Genomic DNA, 26365 nt, shown 5'->3' with positions numbered 1-26365 from the left:
TGCTAAATTGTCCAGGACTATGCGGGCTAGATGAGGTAGACATGAGAATTGGGTAGGGGGTTGGATCTGGTGAATTGCTGACTGGAGAGTCGGTGCAGAATCCTTGGGCTGAATAACCTCTTTCTGCACTCTGGATTCTATGATAAAGATCCAATCGTTAATACATGCTTTAATCTTTGAATGGAATAAAGTACACAGTAATATCATGAGTTAGGTCAAATGCCTCTAAACTTAAAAACAGTAGGAGGGATTTCATACAATACCTCCCAAAAGGCCAAAAAATTCACTTATATAGTCAAACAACCATGGTCAACATGTCAAGTAAAATTCCGTGCAAAGCTAAAGCAAGTAACTTCGATAAATAGCAGGAAAGTAGTAGTCCACGAGACTGCATGAAGCTTAGAAAACAAAGTCTTAAAGAAAATATCAAGATTGCAGAAAGAACCATCAGAAAGCATTGGCATTGATACAAATATTTTCATAAATATCTCTAAGTAAAATTGACACCTGTTCATGGTTGGGTATGGCCATAGATTTAAAGTTTTATAGGTAGGTTTCTGAAATGTTCAGTGAAGGAAAATGGTAAGATACCTGAAATGGAAGGGAAGCTGAGAATAAGTTGAGAAAGGGAATGAAAAATTCATTGGGTTCATTAACAAAGTACTAATAGTGGGAGAGACATACAACTTTGTATAATTAAATCTTCACGACTTCATGTCCGTACCAGGGTGCTTAAAGAAGGTTGAAATAACAGACGAGTTGGTTATCATCTCTATTTCTGTTCAGAAATTGTCACTTAGACTAGAAAATTGCTGATGCATACATGCCAGTTCTGCGTTATTTGTGGGAAAGTTGGTAGAAATGGTCATTAAAGGTACAGTGATTGAGCAGTTGGTAGTATGACTTTGCTAAATGAGTCTTGTTTAGTGGACCCTGTTAAAACTGGAATCACTAATAACATTAACAGGGAATGTCTTTGCAATTACTGTATTAATTATTGTATTAATTTCCAAAAGACAGTTGGTAAGGTTTCACGTGAGATTCAGTCTCTGTAACTGATGAGCAAGTACTTTCCTTGTGGATGTTTTCATTCTCTTTTTGTTTGCATACTCACTGGCACTTAATTTGTTTTGATTAGGCCCTCAATTGAGTTCAAAAGATTCTACTAGATTGCCTTCTCAGTAATCCTTTTATTTTTGTCTGTTCAGTTTAATATTGATGATTTCACCTTTGTCATTTTTTGATTGGGGTAGAGATTACTTGGTGAAATCAAATACAGAATGGAGAATGAGGGGTGTGAGGAACATTTCACCTGTTCAACAACTTGGGTAAAAGGATGCAGGAATTGTATATCCAAGTTTGCAGGTAATAACTTGTTAGGAGATGTGGAAGAACTAGTGTTGGACTGAGGTGGATAAAGTTAAAAATCTCACAATGCCAGATTATACCTGTTGGACTATAACCTGGTGTTGTGTGATTTTTAACTTGAGAGGCATTACATCGTGTGAAGTTGGGAACAGAATGTTACTAAGGAACCAGTTACTAAAGACAGTTGGAAGTTTGCGTGTATAAGTGAGAATTCATTTTGGACTAAAGGATGAAAATGGGTGTATTTTCAAAATGTTAATTTTCTTTCCTTATTGCTCACTTTGTCTTTGAAATAATTATCCACAGCATTTTAATTCTTGGAAAATCTGATTGTAAGGGTATTTCGTGTCGCATTCACTACCTGAAGGAAAGTAATCTTTGAACCCATTTTTTTGTTGGTGATTGTTTTAACTTTGTCATCCTGTTCATACTGGTCATTGGAACTAATTTCAAATCACCCTTTCTATCAAACCATACAAATTTTAACACCTCTGATTAAACTCATTGATCTGAATAACAGCTATCCATAAAGTTATCCATAAACATTAGTTTCTATCCCCAAATTGGAGACTATTGAACCAATTTGGATTCCTTGGTCAGTTTGTTAGATTCTTTTCCTGAGGTTTCACACGAGATGCAATTGTCCCACAACAATGTCTGCAAACAGTTGAAGTTTATTAAAATCTGTGCAAGCTAAGTGACCCTCTGACACTCACCGCAGGCTTGTGAAGTTGAGGCAAAGAGACCCCGAACAAAGGAAACACAACCCCTTTATACAGGTCAGTTGGTAATGTTCACACGTACTCTTGTCAACCCACCCACCCCATAACCACATTACCCCAGATTCAATGGTAGGATGAGGTCATTATCGACGATACTGTAAATGCCCTAATCCTGGGTCATCGTTATGCAGATGATTTCCTGACCCTGTGATTCCCCGAGACGATATAGGTGTGATATGCCCTAGCTTCAGGGATGATCACACAGATGAATTTGGTTGGTTGATGGCTATGAAACCATTTATGAATGGAAGGAACTGAATGAGAGTTTAATCTGGTGATAGCAGTAGAATAGTTCTAAATGGCTGCCCAAATGAAGTGTCCGTTACAGTGGATGGTCATCTAAATTCTTGCATGCTGTTTGTGAGAGAATGTCACCCCCATCCACTTCTAGAATGTTCAACTTATTGGAGAAATACAGTACAGTTTAACCCTTTAACATGACGCTAATGTCTAGAGAGTACAAATTAATCTTTTAACTTAGCAGGTTTTGGCTGTGAATCCTATAAATTGGCCTGGTTGAGTTTGAATCCAGCTCTGGTGTGAACCAGTTAAGGTTATCAAAAGGAGGGAGAACTAGCTAGCTTTTGAAAAGTAATTTTTGATATTGGTTACTACCACCTAGAAGTGGAGGTGCTGGTGTTGGATTGGGGTGGACAAGCTTAGAAGTTGCACAACACCAGGTTATAGTCCCAACAGGTTTATTTGAGATCACAAGTCTTCAGACTGCTCCCCCTTCATTAGGTGAATAAAAACATAAAGCACGGAATTTATAAGCAGAGAGATCAAAAGGTCATTTGAAATGGTATGAGTGAAGTGTCGAATAATACATCTCTGCAGATGATCAAAAGTGTCAGACAGTATGAGTTAAATGTCAATAGCTGAACAGTTAGTGAAAGTTGATGTACAATCCAATTAATTGAGGCAGAGCGATAATTACAAAAAAATTAAAGATAAGATGTTTCTGGAGACAAGCCAAACAGCTGGAATATCATGATAGGAATAAGAGTAGCATGCTGAGGGTCTGACTAAATCTGTCTATCTCGTTGTCCCAGTCACAGTAGTCATCTGCCATTGAAGAATTCCGCAAATTGACTACCCCCGGAGAAGAAATTTGTCGTCTTCTGTCTTAATCATGCGACCCCTCATTCTACAATTATCCCCTCTGGTCCTAGTCTTTCCCAAAAGGGAAAACAACTGTACCTCATCAAGTCCTTAAGAATCTTACATATTTCAATAAGATGCCCTTTCACTTTTCTAAACTCCAATGAGTACAGACCCAACCGACTCATATGATAGTCTGTCCATCTAGGATCAGCCAAGTAGAGCTTCTGCAGACAATCTTCAGTGCCAGTATATCTTTAATTAGACAGAGTCCAAAATTGTTCACAGTATTCCAGTTGTGCTCTGGCTAGTGCCTTATAGCTTTAACAAGACCTCCCTTTCCTTCCATTCCCTGTGAAATAAAGTCCCGCATTCCATTTGCTTTCCCTATTACGTGCATACTAGAGCTTTGTTTTATGGATATAGGTTTGCTCGCTGAGCTGGAAGATTCATTTTCCGATGTTTCGTCACCATACTAGGTAACATCTTCAACGAGCCTCTGGACGAAGCACTGCTGATGTTTCTTGCTTTCTATTTATATGTTTGGGTTTCTTTGGGTTGGTGATGTCATTTCCTGTTCTTTTTCTCAGGGGGGTGGTAAGTGGGTCTAACTCGATTTGTTTGTTGATAGAGTTCCGGTTGCAATGCCATGCTTCTAGGAATTCTCGTTGTGTCTCTGTTTGATTTGTCCTAGGATGGATGTGTTGTCTCAGTCGAAGTGGTGCCCTTCCTTATCTGTATGTAAGGATACTAGTCATGTCATTTTGTGGTTAGTTGATGTTCATGTATCCTGGTGGCTAGTTTTCTGCCTGTTTGTCCAATGTAGTGTTTGTTACAGTTCTTGCACGGTATTTTGTAAATGACATTAGTTTTGCTTGTTGTCTGTGTAGCGTCTTTCAAGTTCATTAATTGCTGTTTTAGTGTGTTGGTTTGTTTGTGGGCTACCATGATGCCAAAAGGTCTGAGTAGCCCGGCAGTCATTTCCGAGATGTCTTTGCTCAAGGGGAAAGTGACTCGGTTTGCTGAACGTGTTTTGTCTGCTTGATTGGGTTGTTGCTGAGAAATTGGCGGACTGTGTTCATTGGGTACCTATTCCTTTTGAATACACAGTATAGGTGATTTTCCGCTGCTCTGTTCTTCTATGCTGCAGTGTGTGGTGGCTCGTTGGAATAATGTTCTGATGCAGCATCGTTTGTGGATGTTGGGGTGATTGCTTCTGTAGTTCATTGTTTGGTCTGTATGTGTTGTTTTCCTGTAGACGCTGGAGGGAGAGAGAACGATCACTCGTGCACAGAGACATGAGTTCACGGTCTTCTCTGGAACAGCAGTTTCTCAATGAACTATATAATTATTTACAGGGAGGAGCATCCAGATATGGCAACATACATATTAATTGGGTGACTGTTACAATCAATGAGTATCAATAGCAGAGATAAAGTCTTTTACTGTTATCCAATGAATGTTCTTAACTTTATTAACTGGATTCATACAATGGATACTCTTTCCCCTTGTTAGCTGACCTTGCATACTGAATGGTTCCAATATTATTAAATGGCTTTACATAGTGACTGTTTTTCCACCTTGTTAACCCATTACCCTTGCCTCCAGCACCCCATTGTTAACCACAAGTTCTTATCTGATGTGAGTCATGCTTAGCTGAACCTCTTGTTTCACAAGACTCAAAGCATAACTCTTTCTCTACCTGCTCATACACTATATACATTCTCAAGACAAGGTATTTTCCTTGAAGTGGTTTAGGGGCGGGGTGTCCAGAACTGTAGGGCATAGGTTTAGGGTGAGGGGGAAAGACTTAAAAGAGATCTATGGGGCAACTGTTTTTCCCTGCGGAGGGTGGTGCATGTGTGGAATGAGCTGCCAGAGGAAGTAGTGGAGTCTGTTGGGACAACACTTTTAAAAGGCATTTGGATGGGTATGTGAACAAGAAGAGTTTTGATGAATATGGGCTGAGTGCTGGCAAATGGGACAAGATTAATTGAGGATATCTGGTCGACATGGATGAGTTGCACCAAAGGGTCTGTTTCTGCGTGTAAATTTTGATAACTGTGACTGTGTCCAGGGGACTTCAGGTTTTTAGCCCCATTCATTTCTCAAACACTTTTTCTCTAATGATGTTTTTGGTGTTTATTTCCTCTTTTTCTTTTGCTGCTGCTTCATTTAGTAACGTTGCAATGTTATTTTAGCATAGTACTACTGCTCCAAAAACTGCAAAGTATTTATTATCGCCTCTTCCATTTCCTGGTTGTTATTTTTATTATTATTTCCACAGCTTTGTTCTCTCACTTAGGCCTTTTTCTTAATTTTTCTATATTTAAAGAATTTCTTTCTTGATATTACTTCCAAGTTTACATGCCAAGTTTATCTCTCCTTCTATTTTGGGTTGTCTTTTACTACTTAAAATCTTCACAATCAGCTGTCTTACTCCTAGTCTTTGCCATGTTTTATGTTCTTTCTTTGAATCTAACGTCCTTATCTTCCTGGGTTAACCGTGGTTGGCTTACTTAACTCCTAGAATCCTCCTTTCTCACTGGGATATATATTTCCATGAAATAATTTCTTATGTCTTTTCTCAACTGTTTTTACTGTTCAACCAGTTTCCCAGCCCACTTTGGTTAGCATTGCCCTCATTTCATTGAAATTCCTCCCACTTAAGCTTAGCATGTTTGTTTATGACCCATATTCCTCCCTCTCAAACTGCGGAGTAAGTTCTCCCGTGTTATGGTTGCTGTTCCTTAAGGGATCTTTTACTGTGATATCATTTGTTAACTTTACCTCATTACAAGTTTGAAAATAGCCTGATTCCTGATCCAGGTTAGGAATACATGGAAATGTTACTTGCAAATTGCTGTCCAAGCCACTGACCACCTGACTTGGAAATATATCACCGTTCCTGCTGAGTCACTAGACCAGAATTCTGGAACTTCCTCTTTCGTGGTTTTGTTGATCTTCCAAAACCAAATGGACTACAGTGGTTCAAGAGGCAGCTCACTGTCACTACCTCAAGGGCAACTAGGAATGGACAATAGATACCGGCCTATCTTCCATGAATGAATCAAAAAATACCAAAGATAGTTTTTTTTTCCCTGAGGATTGGGAATCTTTGTAAATCTTAGCAGTGGATGCAGAATCTTGGAATATTCTTGATGAGCAAGAAGGATTTTGTTGGTTAGGTGGAAATTTGAAGTAAAATGATTCGTCTCAATTTTTTTGAATGGTGAAATGGGCTTGACTGTCCATTCCTAATTATCCTTGAAAAGGTTGTGAGCCGCTAACATGTACCATAGCACCAGATGCAGTGTAAGTACATTTGCAGTTCTATTCTGCACGGAGTTCCAATATTGATGGACTGGTGAGCACACCGGCCTGACTTGAGTACAACTTAGACTGAAGTTGGACTTGTTCCCATGCCCCTACCAGGATTCCTGATCTAGAGGTAGAGACACTACCTGTTTGCTGTAAGAGCACTAAAATGAGAATTATATCCTCAGATCAACCAGTTATTGCTAATGAACCTTTTTGACCATCTTATAACATACCTATGGGGCAGATGGGCCTTTTGTGTTAGAGGTACAGGCACTACCACAGCACTAAGGAGCTGTTCCTTAAGAGAAATGTGTTGTTGGATCTTGTATCCTATGGAAGTTGTGAAATATCTTGGATTGTGACATTTTACTGAGAAACATCATCATGTTGGTAGATTGGATCAGCTCTGAACTGCCAAATTCTGACTGTGGAGTCACTGGAGAATTTTTAAAAAATATCCAATTGATGATTAACTCGCAGGAATAGGAAATTGCTTGTTTCTGACATGGCTTCTGCTATCATAATGATGATTGAGATGATGTAAGTGTGGAAATTATCTAAGTTATAGCTGAGCTGTTTATGGTTAAAGTTATAAAGGTATCAAAGGAACCACTTCATTTGCAAAACATTTTGAGCTGGTAACAAGTCAAAGTTACATTTCTTTGAGAACATTGATTAAACCAAAACGACAATGTGTGCAAGAAGCACAAATGTTTTTAAATAGTATTCTCAAATTGATTGATTGAAAAAATACAAGCTTAAGTCTTGGAACTTTGCTTTGGTAAGCAACATGTTATGTTTATCATTGCTGACGATGACTATACTTTGTATAGGCGTGTTGTTCCGTTCACCCTTTAGCTGAAGGAAAATGCTCAGACACTGCATAGTTTTACTTCCTTCATCTTTATTCTGAGCCCTGGAGGGAGAGAGAACGATTGCCCATGTGCACAGGGGCATGAGTTCGCTGTCTTTCTGGAAGAGCAGTTTCTCAATGAACTATATAGCCATCTTACAGGGAGGAGCATCCAGATAAGGCAACATACATATAAATTGGGTTACCGTTACGATCAGAGACTGATAACATTAAATATTAAACCATCTGCTTTTACATAATGAATAACTGGTTTCACGTAATGAATACTTTTCACCTTGTTAACCTGACCTCAGTTGCTGAATGCTACCTCGTCTTGTTAAATGGCTCCACATAATGAATGCTTTTTCACCTTGTTAAGCCATTATCCTTACCTCCAGCACCTCATTGTTTACTGCAAGTTCTTATCTGATCTGAGTCATGCTCAGCTGAACTTCTTGTTTCATAAAACTCAGAACTTATCCCCTGCCTGCTTATACCCTATACACGTTCTCGGGTGAACCAAGTCAACACAGGATTAGACTTATAATTTGCTAATAAAAGTCTTTATGCGTTAAACTAAAGTTAGTTATAGCAAAGAAGAAACTGCTAGAGCCGTCTGTTGTGATAATATTAGAGGAGAAAGTGAGGTCTGCAGATGCTGGAGATCAGAGATGGAAATGTGTTGCTGGAAAAGCGTAGCAGGTCAGGCAGCATCTAGGGAACAGGAGAATCGACGTTTCGGGCATTAGCCCTTCTTCAGGATAATATTAGGCCAGTTATCTGTAGATCAGATCTAACTTTGTTTCATTGTCCAGAATTAAGGTTCAAATTTCAACAAACAGCCAGAGCAGGTTGTCACTCAATGTTATCTTGTATACAAGATTATAACATGTTTCAGGAAAAAGTGAGGACTGCAGATGCTGGAGATTGGGCATGAGCCCTTCCTGAAGAAGGGCTCATGCCCGAAACGTCGATTCTCCTGCTCCTTGAATGCTGCCTGACCTGCTGCGCTTTTCCAGCAACACATTTTCAGCTATAACATGTTTCAATAAAGTGAACAAAGGAAAGACCTTCCCTTTTTTTTAGGTACCAGAGCTATAGTACAGCAGATTAAGGTTTTGGACGTGAAAAAGAGCCTTTTCTTAGCGAGTTTGTGTGACTGGAACTTGCTGCCTATGAGGGATGTTATGACAAGGAGTAAACACTCCTTAATTTAAAATCAGCGACACAGAAAAGATGTATCCCGTGCAGTAATCTATAAAAAGTAGTGTCCAAGAACTATTTAAAGTAAAAATTAACAACTTTATTTCTTAAAGCATAACAGAGAATAATTAACAGCTATTTACAATTCCTTCTTCTAACCTATCTTTTTACCTTCTCTTCTATAGTATTAGTTTGACAAAACTCCCATTAAGATTTACAGAAAAATTCAAATGTTAAAACCAGCCAGCAGTCGAATCTTCTCTTAGTCTTCGTCAGTAGATTGGCTCTCCAGGTCAGTTGAGGGTTTTTCTCTGTGCAGGTACCTCTGAGTTCTGACTTGCAGTCTACAGCTGTTGGGTTGGTGGCAGTTCTCCCCCAACTGTTCAGTTTTCCTCTGTCTTATATCCCAAAGCATTGGAGCATGTTTTTAAGAACATCAATATACTCAGTTCAAACTTGAATGGAATTTGTTTTTTTTTGATGTATAATTTAAACTGATTGGCCTAATTCGAATCTGTTTTGTCGTTTCCAGGGAACCAGCTCCCAGTAGCTGGAGCACATATTACATTGTGTCTTATTGAGAACACTTGGTACTGTCACTGCTAGCTTTTACTCTCTTAAAGGTATAGTATGGCCACATCTTCAAACAGGGAGATGGCAGCAGAGATGAGTGACTGCACAAGGAACTTTGATCAGCTTGCCATGAAAATAAACTTCCAGTGGATATCTAATAATAACAGTTTTTCTCCATGGAGCATTATTATGGACTGAGTGGCCGCTTCCAATTCTGATTGTATGCAGAAAACGAAACGTGTTATTTGAATGACCATAGCTGGAGGTTCAGAGAGGTGAGCAACTGATTAGTTTAAAGGCAGATATGAATGAACTGAAAGTGATTTAACAGGGATTGAAGTTTGAAAACGAGATGCCTGAAGGTAACTAGTGCAGCTATTAAGCAAGCAGTCAAAAGGCTGAGTTGTTGAGACAGGAGAGTTGTAGTTGTGCTGAAGTTATTGTAGTTCTTGGGTGATAGCTGAAGCAATTGAGCTTTGAGGTGTACGGTTAGTCTGTAACACTCTGGCTGTATCTGTCCTGAGTCTGTTTGACGGTACAGTGTTGTTGGAGCTTTAATTTCGGTTTGAAAAAATAGAGGCAGTATTACTCGGTGTCCATCTCTCTGCAGTCCTTGTCCTGGAAGTGTTTGGTGATGCATAGAGGGAGATCTAATCTATATCTAATAGTGTGCCTGTACTTCACCAATGGGGGACAGTATAGGTGGAGTTTTAATTTGATACAAGCCATGTGTAGTACTTGTCCTGAGATTGTCCCCATCAAACAAACAATATTGAGGTTTTTTTTTCATTTTTTAAAGAATAGAGGAAGCTTACTCTATATCTATCCAGTGTAATAATTCTGCCCTGTGGAGGTGCTGTAAAAGAGGCCCTCCTTGGTTCACCCGAATCCAAGTCAAGTCAAGTCATTCAACTCTGTTGCTTGAACTGTGTTATCAACTGATGGCCTCATGAAAAAAGTGCTATCTCTAGTAAAAAGATATTCAGACCAAAAGGTTCCAGGTGCCAGTTCAGGAGGTTGAATTATTATTGGTCAATGAAACAGATGATCTAATTGATAACCGGGATGCAGCATAGTAGTTCAGTAGCTAGCACTGCTGCCTCAGTGTCATGGATCCGGCTTCAATTCCATCCTCTGACTGTGCAAACACCACGCAGACACAAGTGGTTTCCCCAGATGCTCTAGTTTACTACTAGGGTCCAAAGATATGGATTGTCCATACTGTCCAGGGATGTGCAGGTTAGGTGGAATATCCATGGTAAAATGCAGGGACGGGTACAGTGAGGCGGGTGGATTCTGGGACGGATGCTCTTCAGAGGGTTGCTGTGTGCTTGATAGATTGAATCGCCTGCTTCCACACTGTAGTGATTCAATGATGTGCTTTTCTCAAATTTATGTTCAGGTGATGAATAAATGGATTTCTCTACAGCTTCTGAGAACGTGCTTTGTTCTAGCGACTTGATTTGTACAGAGCAGAAAGGCCCTTGCACCAGCATAACTACCTCTAAAAAGTGCACTAGTTCCAATTTACTGTCCCGTATTCTTGAATATTATGACATTTGAAGTACTCATCCAAATATTTCTTAAAGGTGGTAAGCTTTCCGGCCTCCACTACCTTTCCAGGCAATGCATTGCAGACTCCCATCACCCGCTGTACGAAAAAACTTTTCCCAAATCCCCTCTGAATCTCCTGCGCCTTAGCCTAAAACTATGCCCTTTTGGTAGTTGACCCCTCAACCAAGGGGAGCAGCTGCACTCTCTTCAAACTGCCTATATTCCTCGTAATCTTACACACCTCAATCAAGTCCCCCTTCAATCTATAGCTCAATTTCTTCATCCCAGGCTGCATTCTGGTGCACCCTGCTATCGCATGCTTCCTTAGTAGGGTGACCAGAACTACACAGGACAAAGGAACTTTGATTATCCGAAGAAGATTTCAAGGTCCCGTAGTGGTTAGCACTGCTGCCTCACAGCGCCAGAGACCCCGGTTCAATTCCCGCCTCAGGCGACTGTCTGTGTGGAGTTTGCACGTTCTCCCTGTGTCTGCGTGGGTTTCCTCCGGGTGCTCTGGTCCAAAAATGTGGAGGTTAGGTAAATTGGCCTGCTAAATTGCTCGTAGTGTTAGTGAAGGGGTAAATGTTGGGGAATGGGTCTGGGTGGGTTGCTCTTCGGCGGGTTGGTGTGGACTTGCTGGGCCGAAGGGCCTGTTTCCACACTCTAAGTAATCTAATCTAAAAAAAATTACATCAAAGAGGTAAGTGTATTCGATTTACCTGTACAGAAGAAGATGTGAAAACGCTGGCAAAAACAAAGAAACACAAGCAGCTCAAGCATCAGCGACTGGATATTTTTTAGCTTAAGCGTTGTTACATAGCCCTTTGCAAAAATGTATTTTACAGTATTCCCAGCACTTTACCAAGCTGTTCATTTTTTAAAAAACACAGGACGTAAATACATGCGTGAGACATGGCTTCTGTCTTTCTGTTACAAGACTGAGTTCCTGGAAACTGATACTGTAAATGGTCTTGCGATTGTAAAAACTGTTTGGGACCTTGTTTAATGCTAGGATTTCACATAAGGTTTTAGTTCCTATTTTAACCTGTAATTTGCAGATTGCAAAGATTAGTTTGTTTAAATGATAGACTCATTAAAATTATAGATTTAAATAAATTCTCCGGTAGAGCACAGCATTAAATCGGTATGGCTTCCCCCCATTTAAGCTAAAAGTGATTATCTGCATAATCATTTATCCGAGTGAAATGGCGCCCGTCCATCTCATTTGGACAATTGAGGTTCCTCTCTCCTGTTCTGGCCTGACTAACACTCTGTAGAACTCCAACATTATTTCCTTATGCAACCACTGATGAAACAAGTGTCCAGTATCCCGAATTAACTATGCTACTCAGGTAGTCTGCTGACTTCAGGGATCTATGAATAATTACCCTAAGGTTCCTTTGTTCCTCTAAGCTATCTAGTGTCCTGCCATTCATTGAATATTCCCTCGCTTTGTTGTTTCTTCCAAAGTGCATTGCCCTGCACTGAACAGGGTTAAATACAATCTGCTCTCTTGACCAACCTATCTATATCTTTATGTAACCTGCAGTCTTCACTATTAACTACTGTACCCATCTTGATGTCATATGCAAATTCGCTTAACATTCCTCCCACATTTTCATCTATATATTTGATGTATATAACAAGCAACAAGGGTCTCAGTACTGAGCCTTGTCATGTACTGCTGGGCACCTTCCTCCAGTCTCTCCGACCTTGTACCTCTAACTTGTTACTCAACCGGTTCTGATCCTTCTCGCCAAGTTTCCCTGTGTTCTCACCTGATCAGTCGGTCACCCATGTAGGACTTTGTCAGAAGTCCACATAAACGCCATTAACTGAACTTCACTCAACCACGCACTTCATCACATTTTCAGAAAATTCTAACTGATTTGGTAGGCATACCTTCCCTCTGATAAAGCCATCCTGACTACCCCTAATTAACCCATAACTTTCCAAGTGAGTATTAATTCGCTCCTTCAATACAATAGTTTTCCACCATGAATGTGAGACTCACCGACCTGTAATTTCCTTGTTCACTTCTACCACTCTTCTTTTAAAAAAAAAAGATCGGGACCACATTAGCCATCCTGCAGTCCTCTCGTACTTCCCCTGTGGCCAGAGAGGAATTAAAAAAATTTCTTGGAGGTGGAAATAGGAAAAAAGGGTCAACAAAATGTTAATAGCGTTAGGTTGATTATGGGTACTGTGCTGGTTTTGGGTAGGAGGTCTAGGTTTTTAATTTTAGAAACAAATGTAGGAAACGTCTAATCCTTTATCCGAAATCCAGAGTTTCTTTTTGTGAAGTTTTTTTTCCTGTGTTACAAGGTTGTTTGGCATGTGGATGGTTGACCAACTCCACAGCCACTCGACCCACGTCATTTAGATGTGACGCTGTGGCATGGCCCAGCGCTGGAAGGCATCAGTTATGTCTCAGTGCTCATACTATTCACACGTGGGCTGCTGTTCAGTAATTTTGTTCATTTCGCTATGAAAATGTCATTTATTCTGCAATCCAAAAAACAACTGGCCCCAAGGATTTCGGATAGCTGCATAATCAATATTCAGTGTTTGGGCATTAGAATTTTAAAACTCATCAGTTGAAGAACTCTCAACAGTGAGTTGGTCTTGTAGTTTTAGTCAAGCAGGGAAGGGAATATTTTAAATATAGGGCTCCAAATGAAATCAGCATAGTTCTGCTCCAAGGTGGCAATGCTTAGGACATCAGGCATGCCTGTGTTAATTGAGGAGTCATAGTCATGGAGGTCCATTGTGTCTGCACTGGTTGAAAATCTGTCTGTCCTAGTGTTATCATCCAGCATTTGGCTCATAGCCATGTGTGTCTTGCATTGCAGGTACACATGTACTTAGCACTTAAATGTTGTGATGTTCCTTTTCTACCCTTATAAGCAGTAAGTTGCAGATTTGCATCACATTCAGGGTGAAAAGCCTTTTCTTCACATTTCCTCTAAATCTTATGTCCTTTACTTTAAATTTGTGCAGTGTTGCCATTGGTCCTTCCATCAAAGAAAATGTTTTTTTCCTGTCTACCCTAGCTATTTTATACATCTCAGACATAACCCCTCTCAATTTCTCTGATGTAAGGACCCCAGTCTGTCTAATCTCTCTTCATAATGAAAACTCTCCATCCTAGGCAGCATCCTGGTAGATTTCCTGTGTACTGTCTCCAATGTAATCACATTCCTCCTATTATGTGGATTCCAGCACTGCACACAATACTCTAGCTGTGGCCTAATTAAAGTTTTAGAAGTTCCAATATCCCTTCCCTGTTTTTAAACTAATCTTGATTAATAAAGGCAAGTACACAAGCCTTTCATTCACTGGCACCTGTGGGACCAGGCATTTACTGATTGATCGACCAGAATATTCTACCAATGTAACAATACAGACAAATTGAAATGTGCGGCAGGGGTCTATCACCAATTAACTCGCACCCTCAACTGATGATTCTGACATCACAGAAATAATAGAGTAAACTTCCAGTATTTGCTGTATATAGTTTTTGTCTGTTTATCAATTGTGTCAGTCAAAACAAAGTTGGCTGTATCCCATGTGCTGCCTTTATTATTATACATCTGTTCTGATACCTTAAAAAGCCTATATATGTGCATGCCAAGGTCCCCCGATCCTTGGTGCCTTCAAGGGTCTTGTCATTCATCATGTATTTCCTTGTTTTGTTTGACCTGTCCATGAACATCACGTCCCATTTATCTGAATTTAATTCCATTTGCCACTGATCAGCCCATCTCAACAGCCTGACTAAATCCTCTTTGCTATGTACAACCACACTAACTTTTTTGAGATCTGCAAGTTTACTGGTCAACCTTCAAGTCTAAATCTATCATAGACCGTAAGGGCCCCAACACTGACCCCTATGGGTTCATTCGATGACTGTGGATAACTTTTAGTTTAAAAGCAATCCAAAATGATGCTTTCAGTATTAAAATAAATCAAAGAGCCCAATTTACATTAACAAAGTTTTAAGCAGATACATTGAGGCATTTAGGCACGTGAACAGTCAGGGCATAGAGGGTTAGAGTTGTTTGATGTTCAATGTTATATAAATCTGTTGGTATCCATTGTTCACCAGGATTTGACAGCCCCACTGTCTCTCTTCATTGGAACATGTTGGCCTGTACTCTCCATGTTTCCTCCTTGAATGTGTCCACTGTTCTGAGATTCTTAGATTCATCTGCAAGGACGTGTTCCCAGCACACCCTGGCCAAATCATATCTGATCTAATTGAAATCAGCTTTCTGCAATTGAGAAATTTTATTTCAGGCCCATTCTTATCCTCTTCCATAACAATCGTGAATCTATCAGAGTTATAATCACTGGCTGTAAAATGCTCCCCCACTAATAATTAAGACACTTTCCCAGCTTTGTTCCCTAAAATTAAATCTTGGATTGCCCTCTCTTTTGCAGTGTTCAAAAATAGCTTTTTAAGGTAGTATTTGGAAGCATTTTAAGAATTCCACTACACCGAAGCCTTTCACGCTGTGACTGCAGGCTTCTGGGTAATCCAAGATGGAGCTTGGGGGGAAAACATTCTGGCTGTATCAGGCTGCCCCTTTTTTTTGAGGTATTTTAGGTTTTGGAGGTGCTTTCCTCGAATTCCAGGAACAGCAATTACTGTTGTATATGCTGTTGCATTGTTTTGGAACTTTGGAGGGAAAAAAGTCGAAACAACAGTAGTTTTAACATGGAGAGGAACAGACAAAAGAAGCATACAGTGAGGTCAGTACAGGAGAGAGCGCGAGAGAGAGAAAGAAACTGACAGAGAAATGAACCTGCACAGTTACTGCCTTTGCAGTTCGAATTCATGTATTCCTGGACATCGGAGTGCATCTGGAAAATTACTAAAAGTGAAATTCACAACTAATCTTGGAGGAACCTGTTTCAGAGAGGTCACAGCACAGAAGCAGAAGTTAATATTTTAAGCATAGCCTTACAGTAAGTCTGCAGCAGTGATTCCCTACAGTGCGGAATTGGGCCCTTCGGCCCAACCAGTCCACACCGACCCTCCGAAGAGTAACCCACCCAGACCCATTTCCCCTCTGACTAATGCACCTAACACTATGGGCAATTTAGCATGGCTAATTCACCTGACTTACACTTCTTTGGACTGTGGGAGGAAACCGGCGTGCCCGGAGGAAACTCAGGCAGACACTGGGAGAGAATGTGCAAACTCCACACAGACAGTCACCGAAGGCTGGAATTGAACCTGGGACCCTGGTCCTGTGAGCCAGCAGTGCTAACCACTGAGCCACCGTGCCGCCAAGTAGAGTGGGTTCTTTCTTGATTATATGTTTTAGTGAGATATGTCTCTTGATTAAACTTAAAATATAAGCCATAATTTAATCTGCAGCAGCGTATTGTAGAGGAATAAGACAGTGCTGTCTGGGTCTGTAGATTGTGAAGGAGCAAAATGGCCTAGAGTGATATGCTCCTCTTGTCAGACGTGGGCGTTTACGGAGAGTTTATGGGTGACTGAGAATCGTATCTGCATTGGATGCTGTTGGTTGCGAATCATATCGGATCGAATGGATCGGTTGGAGAGACCGAGGCAATGAGGAATCTACAAGAGCAAGAGGGTGTGATGGTTGGCAGTTATAGGAAGTCACAGATACAGTCACATAGATGGGTTAACTCCAGGAAAGGAATGAGAAGTAGGCAGGTAGTGCAGGAGTCTTCTGTGGCTAGTCCCATTTCAAACGGATATGCTGTTTTGGAAAATGTTGGGGTGATGGATTCTCCAGGGGAACGTAGCACAAGCAGCCAAGTTTCTGGTATTGAGACTGGCTGTAATGCAATGAGGGGTACATTGCATTTCAAGAGATCAGTTGTGATAGGGGACTCTCTAGTCCGAGGTACAGGCAGATGTTTCTGTGGCCAGCAGCAAAAAATCAGAATGGTGTGATGCTTCCCTGGTGCCAGGATCAAGAATGTCTGAGAGGGTGCAGAATGTTCTCAAGGGGGAGAGGGACCAGCATTGGAACCAATGACATAGGAAGGAAAATGGTTGAGATTCTGATGGGAGATTAGAGAGTTAGACAGGAATTTTAAAAGGCGGTCCTAGAGGGTAGTAATATCTGGATTACTCCTGTGCTATGAGCTAGTGAGGCCAGGAATAGGAGGACAGAGCAGATGAATGCATGGCTGAGGAGCTGGTGTTTGGGTGAAGGATTCACATTTTTGGATCATTGGACTCTCTTTTGGGGTAGAAGTGACTCTACAAGAAGGACAGATTACACCTGAATTGGGAGGGGACTAATATACTGCCAGGGAGATTTGCTCGAGAGGATTAAAACTAGTAAGGTGGGTAGGGAGGGATTGGGACCCAGGGAGATAGTGAGGAAAGAGATCAATATGAGACTGGTACAGTTGAGAACAGAAGCGAGTCAAACAGTCAGGTCAGGCAGGGACAAAGCAGAGAACAAGCAAAGTCTGATAAATTAAACTGCATTTATTTCAATGCAAGGGGCCCAACAGGGAAGACCGATGAACTCAGGGCATGGTTAGGAGCATGGGTTCAGGATATCATAGCAATTACAGAAACATGGCGCAGGAATGGGCAGGACTGGCAGCTTAATGTTCTAGGATACAAATGCTACAGGAAGGATAGAAAGGGAGGCAAGAGAGGAGGGGGAGTGGCGTTTTTTGATAAGGAAAAGCATTACAGCTGAGCTGAGGGAGGATATTCCTCAAAATACATCCAGGGAAGTTATTTGGGTGGAACTGAGAAATAAGGGATGATAACCTTATTGGGATTGTATTACTAGAAAAGGTGGAAAACCTGACCTACTCTTGGGAAATAAGGCAGGGCAGGTGACTGAGATGTCAGTGGGGAGCACTTTGGGACCAGCGACCATAATTCTATTCGTTTTAAAATAGTGATGGAAAAGGGTAGACCAGATCTAAAAGTTGAAGTTCTAAATTGGAGGAAGGCCAATTTTGATATTAAGCAAAAACTTTGAAAAGCTGATTGGGGGCAAATGTTCGCAGGTAAAGGAACGACTGGAAAATGAGGAGCGTTCAGAAATGAGATAACGAGAGTCCAGAGAAACTATATTCCTGCTAGGGTGAAAAGGAAGGCTGGTAGGTATAGGGTATGCTGGTTGACATTGAGGGTTTGGTTAAGAAAAAGAAGGAAGTACATATCTGAATAGACAGGATAGATCGACTGAATCCTTAGAGTATAAAGGCACTAGGAGAATACTTAAGAGGGAAATCAGGACGGCAAAAAGGGCACATGAGATAGCTTTGGCAAATAGGGTTACGGAGAATCCAAAGGGTTTTTACAAATACATTAAGGACAAAAGGGTAACTAGGGAGAGAATAGAGCCCCTCAAAGATTAGCAAGGCATCCTTTGTGTGGACTGCAGAAAATGAGGGAGATACTAAACGAGTATTTGCATCTGTATTTACTGTGGAAAAGAATATGGAAGATATAGAATGTAGGGAAATAAATGGTGACATCTTGAAAACTGTCCATATTACAGAGGAGGAAGTTCTGAATGTCTTGAAATGCTTAAAGGTGGATAAATCCCCAGGACATGATCAGGTGTACCCTCGAACTCTGTGGGAAGCTCGAGAAATGATTGCTGGGCCTCTTACTGAGATATTTGTTTCATCGATAGTCACAAGTGAGGTGCTGGAAGACTGGACATTGGCTAAGGTGGTGCCACTGTTTAAGAAAGGTGGTAAACACAAGCCAGGAAGCTACAGACCAGTGAGCCTGATGTCGTTGGTGAGCAAGTTGTTGGAGGGAATCCCAAGAACAGGATGTACATGTATTTGGAAAGGCAAGGACTGATTAGGGATAGTCAACATGGCTTTGTGCATGGGAAATCATGTCTCACAAACTTGATTGAGTTTTTTGAAGAAGTAACAAAGAGGATTGAGGAGGGCAGGGCAGTAGATGTGATCTATATGGACTTCAGTAAGGCTTTCGACAGGATTCTCCATGAGATACTGGTTAGCAGGAAGAACTAGCCATTTATATACAGAACTGGCTCAAAGGTGGAAGATAGAGGGTGGTGGTGGAGGGTTGTTTTTCAGACTGGAGGCCTGTGACCAGTGGAGTGCCAAAGGATTGGTGCTGGGTCCACTACTTTTCATCATTCTTATAAATGATTTGGATGTGATTATAAGAGGTATAGTTAGTAAGTTTGCAGATGGCACCAAAATTGGAGGTGTAGTGGACAGCAAAGATTACCTCAGATTTCAGTGGGATCTTGACCAAATGGCTGAATGGGCTGAGAAGTAGCAAATGGAGTTTAATTCCGATAAATGCGAGGCATTGCATATTGGTTAGATAAATCTTAGCAGGACGTATACACTTAATGGTAAGGTTGCTGAACAAGGAGACCTTGGAGTGTAGGTTCATAGCTCCTTGAAAGTGGAGTTGCAGGTAGATAGGATAGTGAAGAAGGCGTTTGGTATGCTTTCCTTTATTGATCAGAGTATTAAATTAAGTACAGGAGTTGGGAGGTCATGTTGTGACGTTGGTTAGGCCACTGTTGTAATATTGCGTGCATTTCTGGTCTCCTTCCTATCGGAAAGATGTTGTGAAACTTGAAAGGGTTCAGAAAAGATTTACAAGGATGTTGCCAGGGTTGGGTGATTTGACTATAGGGAGAGGCTGAACAGACTGGGGCTGTTTTCCCTGGAGCGTCAGAGGCTATGGGGTGACCTTATAGAGGTTTACAAAATTGAGGGGCATGGATAGGGTAAATAGGCAAGGTCTTTTCCCTGGGGTCGGGGAGTCCAGAACTAAAGGGCAAAGGTTTAGGGTGAGAGGAGAAAAATATAAAAGAGACCTATGGGGCAACTTTTTCACACAAAGGGTGGTACGTGTATGGAATGAGCTGCCTGAGGAAGTGGTGGAGGTTAGTACAATTGCAACATTTAAGAGGCATTTGGATGAGTATATGGATAGGAAGGGTTTGGAGGGATATGGGCCGGGTGTTGGCAGGTGGGACTGGATTGGGTTGGGATATCTGGTTGGCATGGACAAGTTGGACCAAAGGGTCTGTTTCCGTGCTGTACATCTCTTTGTCCCCAGTTGTATTGAAGTTGATGTCCCTGACTATCACTACTAATTTTACACAAATTTTAAATTTTCCGAAATGTTACTGTTCGGTTTCTTAAGGAGCCCTGTGGTACCTTCCCAGCCATTTGATTACTACTTTTTGGCTTTTAAATTTATCCACTAGCATGCTGGTCTTATTCTGGTTCAGGTGCAACCTGTCTGCCTTGTGCAGGTTGCCCTGCCCCTAAAATAATTTGCAATCTCCCAGAAATGCTGCAGTTGGCTAAACCTCCCACAAATGGGTTCACCAGGGACAACTGAAATTTCCATGATCTTCCACGTTGCACAGGAGGAACATATCACAGGTGCAGGCAATACTGCCATGATTTCCTTCAAGCCCCTGAGCAACTCTCTTGAATAATTATTTATGCTTATGTAAGAATACTGTTACCTTCCCTTACTCTGTGTGCTGGCTTTACTCTACTTTGCTTACAACTGTGAGACAGTTGGATGAAATTTGCAGGAACAAACTTGCTAAAAATAAGCGGAAGGTTTAAGAAAGCTTAATTCTTCCGACAAATTTCTGGAACAGTCCCCAGGTTAAGTGGTTAATCTTGAGCAGTTTAATAAATATTTTGCTTGGGGACTTGAAGTGAGAAATTTGGTTTAGATTGAGTAACCATGTTTTTGTAGTTTGAGCATCTTTAAATTATTTAGCTAGATTCGTTATATGTATTCATGTACCTTGCTTTTGTACAATACTTTTGCGTGAATTGTAAACTTTGTGACTCCATTCTTTTTTCATAAATTCACAGATTTTTAATTTCCACAAAATAAAGTTTTTGGTCTCTACTGAGATGGAAGCATGATGGAAAACAGTCATGCAGGCTTAGTTGATGTAAAAGCCATCTCTATAACTAATTCAGTCCGAGGCTTAAGGAAATATTGAAAAATAGGAGAGATGGGAGACTGATCTAGTTTCAAATAAGAAGTTAATCTGATAAAGGCCCAAGGTTATCAGTGGCATGTGACTGATAACTTGTGATTTGTTCAATACTTAGTAGAGGGAATAATATCCTTAATTATATTTTTTGTCAAACACATCTAACATTTCTTCTATGTGACAGAAACAAAAACAGTAGAACAGATAAGACACTGTGTTGGTAGCTTAGTTGTATATTGATCATAAATCATTTTGTGACTCTTGTAGCTGACTGACTAGCTATCATCTCTGTTAACTTGGCTGTCACATTGCTTGTGTGACATCTTGCAAAGAGTGAGAAAAGGGTTCTTCAAGTTATAGTGGGAAGATTGAATATAGTAGGAACGTGCCATACTTCTGTACTCTTAAGCGATCTCACCATCTGAGCCATTCTTTTTGACTGATGTGATTTTCTGAATCTAAGCAGACCGAGCTAGGCAGGGCACCCAACTGTCATCTGTATTATCTCATCCGTTTCAGACAATCTGCTGCTGAAACCTTCAATGGTTTGGTTACTATTGTATTGGACATTTCCAATCCTGTTCTGGTTAGTGCTTCCAGTTCCACCCTGTGTAAATGAGTTCATTCAAAATGTGTTGCCTGTATCCCTTGCACATGCTATGTCATACTGAACCATTTGCTTGATGAACCATAGAGATTTCTGTACCACCAATGTCTCAAATATAAAATTCTCATCCTTGTGTTCAAACCCAGCCATGTTCTTTGCCCTCCTGAACTCTGTAACCACATAGCAATTTGAGATTGCTAGATTCCATTAATTCTGTAATCTTCTGCATTCCCCACTCTCTAAACCAGCTCCCAACTGTCTCAACCTCAGGTCTGCAACTCCTTTCTTCAAATTTTTTTGTTTCACAACTATTCTCTTCTGTAAATACTCCTTAATTTGGACTCATCTGCCTTGTTTTTAATCAGCTGTCCTATTCTTCCTTTCTTTAGTTTGTCTGCTTTCTATTTGTATTCCTTTGAAGCATTGAGATGTTGCAGTCCAAAAAGCCTGATGGAAATGGAAATTATTGCATCTTTCTTGTGAATTCTAAGGGATTGCTTCAAAACTCTTATGCGAGTGGCTTGAATTTGGTTCAAATAAAGGGAGATTCCAAAGCTGAAGTGTGTTTTGGTTAATGTTTTGAGCACTTCTGCCAATTCCTGTCTATTTGATTTTATTACATTGTCAAGTTAATGCATACCTTAGGGTGTGTTTCCATAATTTTGTTGAATTTTATAAGTTTGTGACCCTTCAGGCTTTTGTTGGTTCTCTGAAAGGTCATTACTTCAACACTTTCTCCACAGTTACATAGTTTGCAGCTTCATCATACTTTTGTTTTCAATTGCTTATCCCATTCTTCTTTAGTTTCCCCCTAAATGCTCTGTGCTTTGGTTTTTTTTTGTTTTTAATCACCCTGTGTTATGACACACCTCTGAAACAGGTGACACTTGAACGCCAGCCTCCAAGCTCAGATGTAGGGACCCTACCTCTGTGCCACAAGAGTCCTACTGCGACTTGCTTTGACCATTCCACATGGCAGTGCATTCCACCTGAGGTTTCTCTTCAATTCTTCATTGGATTTATCACCAGCTGTCTTTTACAGCCTGTAATTTAGATTTTACTCGTGGATCTCATCAGTGTCAACTATATAAAACCCCTTCATAATTTAAGATCTTGATTTAAGATCTTGCCTGTTCAGTCTTTGTAAAATGTTATCCTTTACTGCTTTATTATTGACTCCAAGTTACAACTTCGATTTGACTCATCCATGCCGACTGGATATCCTGAACTAATCTAATTCCATTTGCCAACATAGGGCCCATATCCATCTAAACCATTCCTATTCCTCCAGATGCCTTTTAAATGTTGTGGGTGTACTGGACTCCACTTCATCTGGAAACTCATTCAATACACGCACCAACCTCTACGTGAAAAAGTTGCCCTTCAGGTCCCTTTTGAAACTTTCTCTTTTCACCTTAAACTTCTGCCCTCTCGTTTTGGACTCTGCTATCTGGGGAAGGGATCTTGGCTATTCACCTTATCTGATCCCCTCATGATTTTATAAACTTGTATAAGATAACCACTGGACCTCTGATTCTCTTGACGAAAGCCCTCAACCTATTCAGCCTCTCCCAATAACTCAAACTCTCCAAGAGAAAGTGAGGCCTGCAGATGCGGGAGATCAGAGTCAAAAAGTGGGGTGCTGGAAAAGCACAGCCGGTCAGGCAGCATTCGAGCATGAAAGTCGACGTTTCAAGCATAACTCCTTTGTTAGGAATGTGATGAAGAACTTGTGCTTGAAATGTCGACTTTCCTGCTCCTCAGCTGCTGCCTGACCGGCTGTGCTTTTCCAGCATCACGTTTTTTGGTTAAAACCGTCCAAACTGGCAACATCCTTGTAAATATTTTCTGAATACTTTGAAGTTTCACACCATCCTTCCTATAGCAGGAAGACCAGAATTGCAGACAGTATTCCAAAAGTGGTGTAACCAGTTTCATGTACAGCCGCAATGTGACCTCCTAACTCGTATGCATTGACCAATAAATGCAAGCATACCAAGCATCACCTTCAATCTTCCATCTATCTATGCAGTGATCTAAGTTAAAACTCCATCTGCTACTCCTTGGCCTACTTGCCTGTCCACTACTCCACCCATTTTGGTGTCATCTGCAGACTTACTTAATGTACCTCCTGTGTTCCCATCCAAATCATCAATATCAATGACAAAAGGCAGTGGACCTAGCACCGATCCTTGTGGCACACTGCTGGTCTCAGGCCTCCAGTCTGAAAAGAGAGCCTCCACCACCGCCCTCTGTCTTCTACCTTCGAGCCAGATCTGTATCCATATGGCTAGTTCTACCTGCATTCCACGTGATCTAACCTCACTAACCAGTCTACCTTGTGGCACCTTGTCAAATACCTTACTGAAGTCCATGTAGATCACGTCCACTGTTCTGCCGCCTTCAAGTTAGTGAGACACGATTTCCCATGCGCAAAGGGATGACTCTCACTAAGCAGTGCTTACCTTTCCAAATACATGTAAATCCTGTCCCTTAGGATCACCTCCAACAACTTGCCCACCACTGATATCAGGCTCACCAGTCTATAGTTCTTTACCATCTTTCTTAAATAGTGGTATTGTGTTAGGCAACCTGTAGTCTTCCAGCACCTCACCTGTGGCTATCAATATAAATAACTAAGCAAGGGGCCCTCTTCCCTAGCTTTCCACAAAATTCTAGGGTACATCTGGTGCAAAATACCCATTTAGTATCACCCCTATTTCCTGCGGTTCCACACTTGTGCAGCCTTGCGGATTTTTATGGGCCCTATTCTCTCCCTAGTTACCCTTTTGTTCTGCATATATTAGGAGAATCCCAAGGAATTCGACATAATGCTGTTTGCCAAAGCTGTCTCGTGTCCCCTTTTTGCTCTCCTGATTTCCCCCTCAACTGCTCTTATTCTAGGGATTCACTCCATGCCTTCTGTCTATACCTGACATGCGCTTCCATCTTTTTCTTCACCAGAACCTCAATTTCAGTAGTCATCAAGCATTACCGACATCTACCAGCCTTGCCGTTCACCTTAACAGAGACATACGGTCTTTCATTGTCACTTTTTTGAAGGTTTCCCATTTTCCAGCCGTCCCTTTACCTGTGACTATCCACCCCCAATCTACTTTTGAAAGTTCTTGATTAGATTTGATGATTAGATTCCCTACAGTGTGGAAACAGGCCCTTCGGCCCAACCAGTCCACACCGACCCTCCGAAGAGTAACCCACCCAGACCCATTTCCCTCTGACTAATGCACCTAGCACTATGGGCAATTTAACATGGCCAAATCACCTAACCTGCACATCTTTGGATTGTGGAAGGAAACTGGAGCACCCAGAGGAAACCCACGCAGACACTGGGAGAATGTGCCGACTCCACACAGACAGTCGCCTGAGGCTGGAATTGAACCTGGGACCCTGGTGCTGTGAGGCAACAATGCTAACCACTGCGCCACCGTGTCGCCTTGTACCGTCAAAATTGACCTCCCTCCAATTTAATCTCTAACTTTTAGATCTGGTATATACTTTTCTGTCACAATTTTGAAGCTAATAGAATTATGATCACTGGCCCCAGAGTACTTCCCCACGGACACCTCTTATTTTTTCCAAGAGAAGGTCAAGTTTTGCTCCTTCTCAAGTAGGTACACCTGCATACTGAATTTCAAAGTTTTCTTGTGCACACTTAACAAATTCCATTCCATCCAAGCCCTTAACACTATGGTCGTCACTGTCCTTGTTTGGAAAGTTAAAATCCCCTACCATTGGCCCCTATATTATTCTCTCAGATAATGGAGATCACCTTAAAATTTGCTTCTCAATTTCTAGCTGACCTTTGTTTTGAGGGGAGTGGTTGTCTGCAGTACAATCCCAAAAAAGGTGATCATCTCTTCTCAGGTCCACCCAAATAATTTCCCTTGACCTACTCCCATGAATATCCTCCAAGTATAGCCGTAACGTCTTGTCCCATTTTCTATACTCTTAGCATCTATACCCTGCCAATCCTACCCATCCCTGAGACACATTTCTGTAATATCTGTGATATCCCAGTGCCATGTTCCCAACCATATCCTGAGCTCATCTGCTTTATCTGTCAGCCTGTCGCATTCCTCTTGCATTGGTATAAATGTAGTTTAATGTATCCCCACTTTTAATGCAGTCCTCACTTTCTTCTAGTTTATTGTATCAGCCCTACCTTGTTCTCTGCTTTGTTCCTACCTGCCGTGACTGCTTGATTAGTGCAGTTTGAGACACAATCTAAAACTGATCTCTCTTTTCCCTTTTTCCTTGGGTCTTCTCCTTACTACTTTAAATTCTCCTGAGTTCCTCTGGCAAATCTCCCCACCAGTAAATTAGACTCCTTCCAACTCCAGTGCAATCTGTTCTTCTTATTCAGGTCACTTCTACCCCAGAAGAGATTCCTCAGATGCAAAAAATGTGCATCCTTCTCCCTTGGACCAGTTTCTAAACCACATTGCACATCTGCTCTATCCTCCTATTCCTACTCTCACTAGCTTTTGGCACCCTAAGTAATCCAGATTTTACTACCCTAGAGGACCTACATTTTAATTTCCTGCCTAATTTGCTGTGTTCTGTCCTCGGGACGAGAAAAGGAGGAGGTTATATGTCACTTGTTCTAAATTGTCTGTAAAAATACTTTATAAATCGGTGTAATCACGCTTCAGTAAAGATTGAATCATGTTGTTCTAAAAATGCTTTTCCAAGCTTGTGCAGCATTGCCTTGGGCGAAGAGGCTGAACAATCCATTGTACTATGTTGAACCCTTGAAAGAGCTATCCCTTTACTCAATTGCGCTGTGCCTAACCTTTTGAAAAAGCTGTCTGTGCTCATTTACTCACTCTTTCCTCATCGTTATTTTTCAATGCCTTTTTGAATCGGTTTCCGTCACCTTTCATCGTTAGTGAATTTGTGATCAGGCCAACTGCTTTCTTTCCCCCCCTCGGGTGTTGTTAATGTCTTTGATTTCTTTTGTTAAGTTATCTTGAACCAAAGTCCTCTG

At 41.1% G+C, this 26365-nt stretch overlaps 1 protein-coding gene across 3 annotated transcripts in view; it reads left to right on the top strand.

Annotated features, from left to right (window-relative positions):
- rbm25b (RNA binding motif protein 25b) overlaps positions 1-26365 on the top strand; it is a 98521-nt gene that overhangs the window by 5723 nt on the left and 66433 nt on the right. The window lies entirely within an intron of this gene.

The sequence above is a fragment of the Chiloscyllium plagiosum genome, chromosome 10 (assembly GCF_004010195.1).
Source record: "Chiloscyllium plagiosum isolate BGI_BamShark_2017 chromosome 10, ASM401019v2, whole genome shotgun sequence".
Taxonomy (NCBI): domain Eukaryota; kingdom Metazoa; phylum Chordata; class Chondrichthyes; order Orectolobiformes; family Hemiscylliidae; genus Chiloscyllium; species Chiloscyllium plagiosum.
This window is presented reverse-complemented; position numbering and strand designations above follow the sequence as displayed.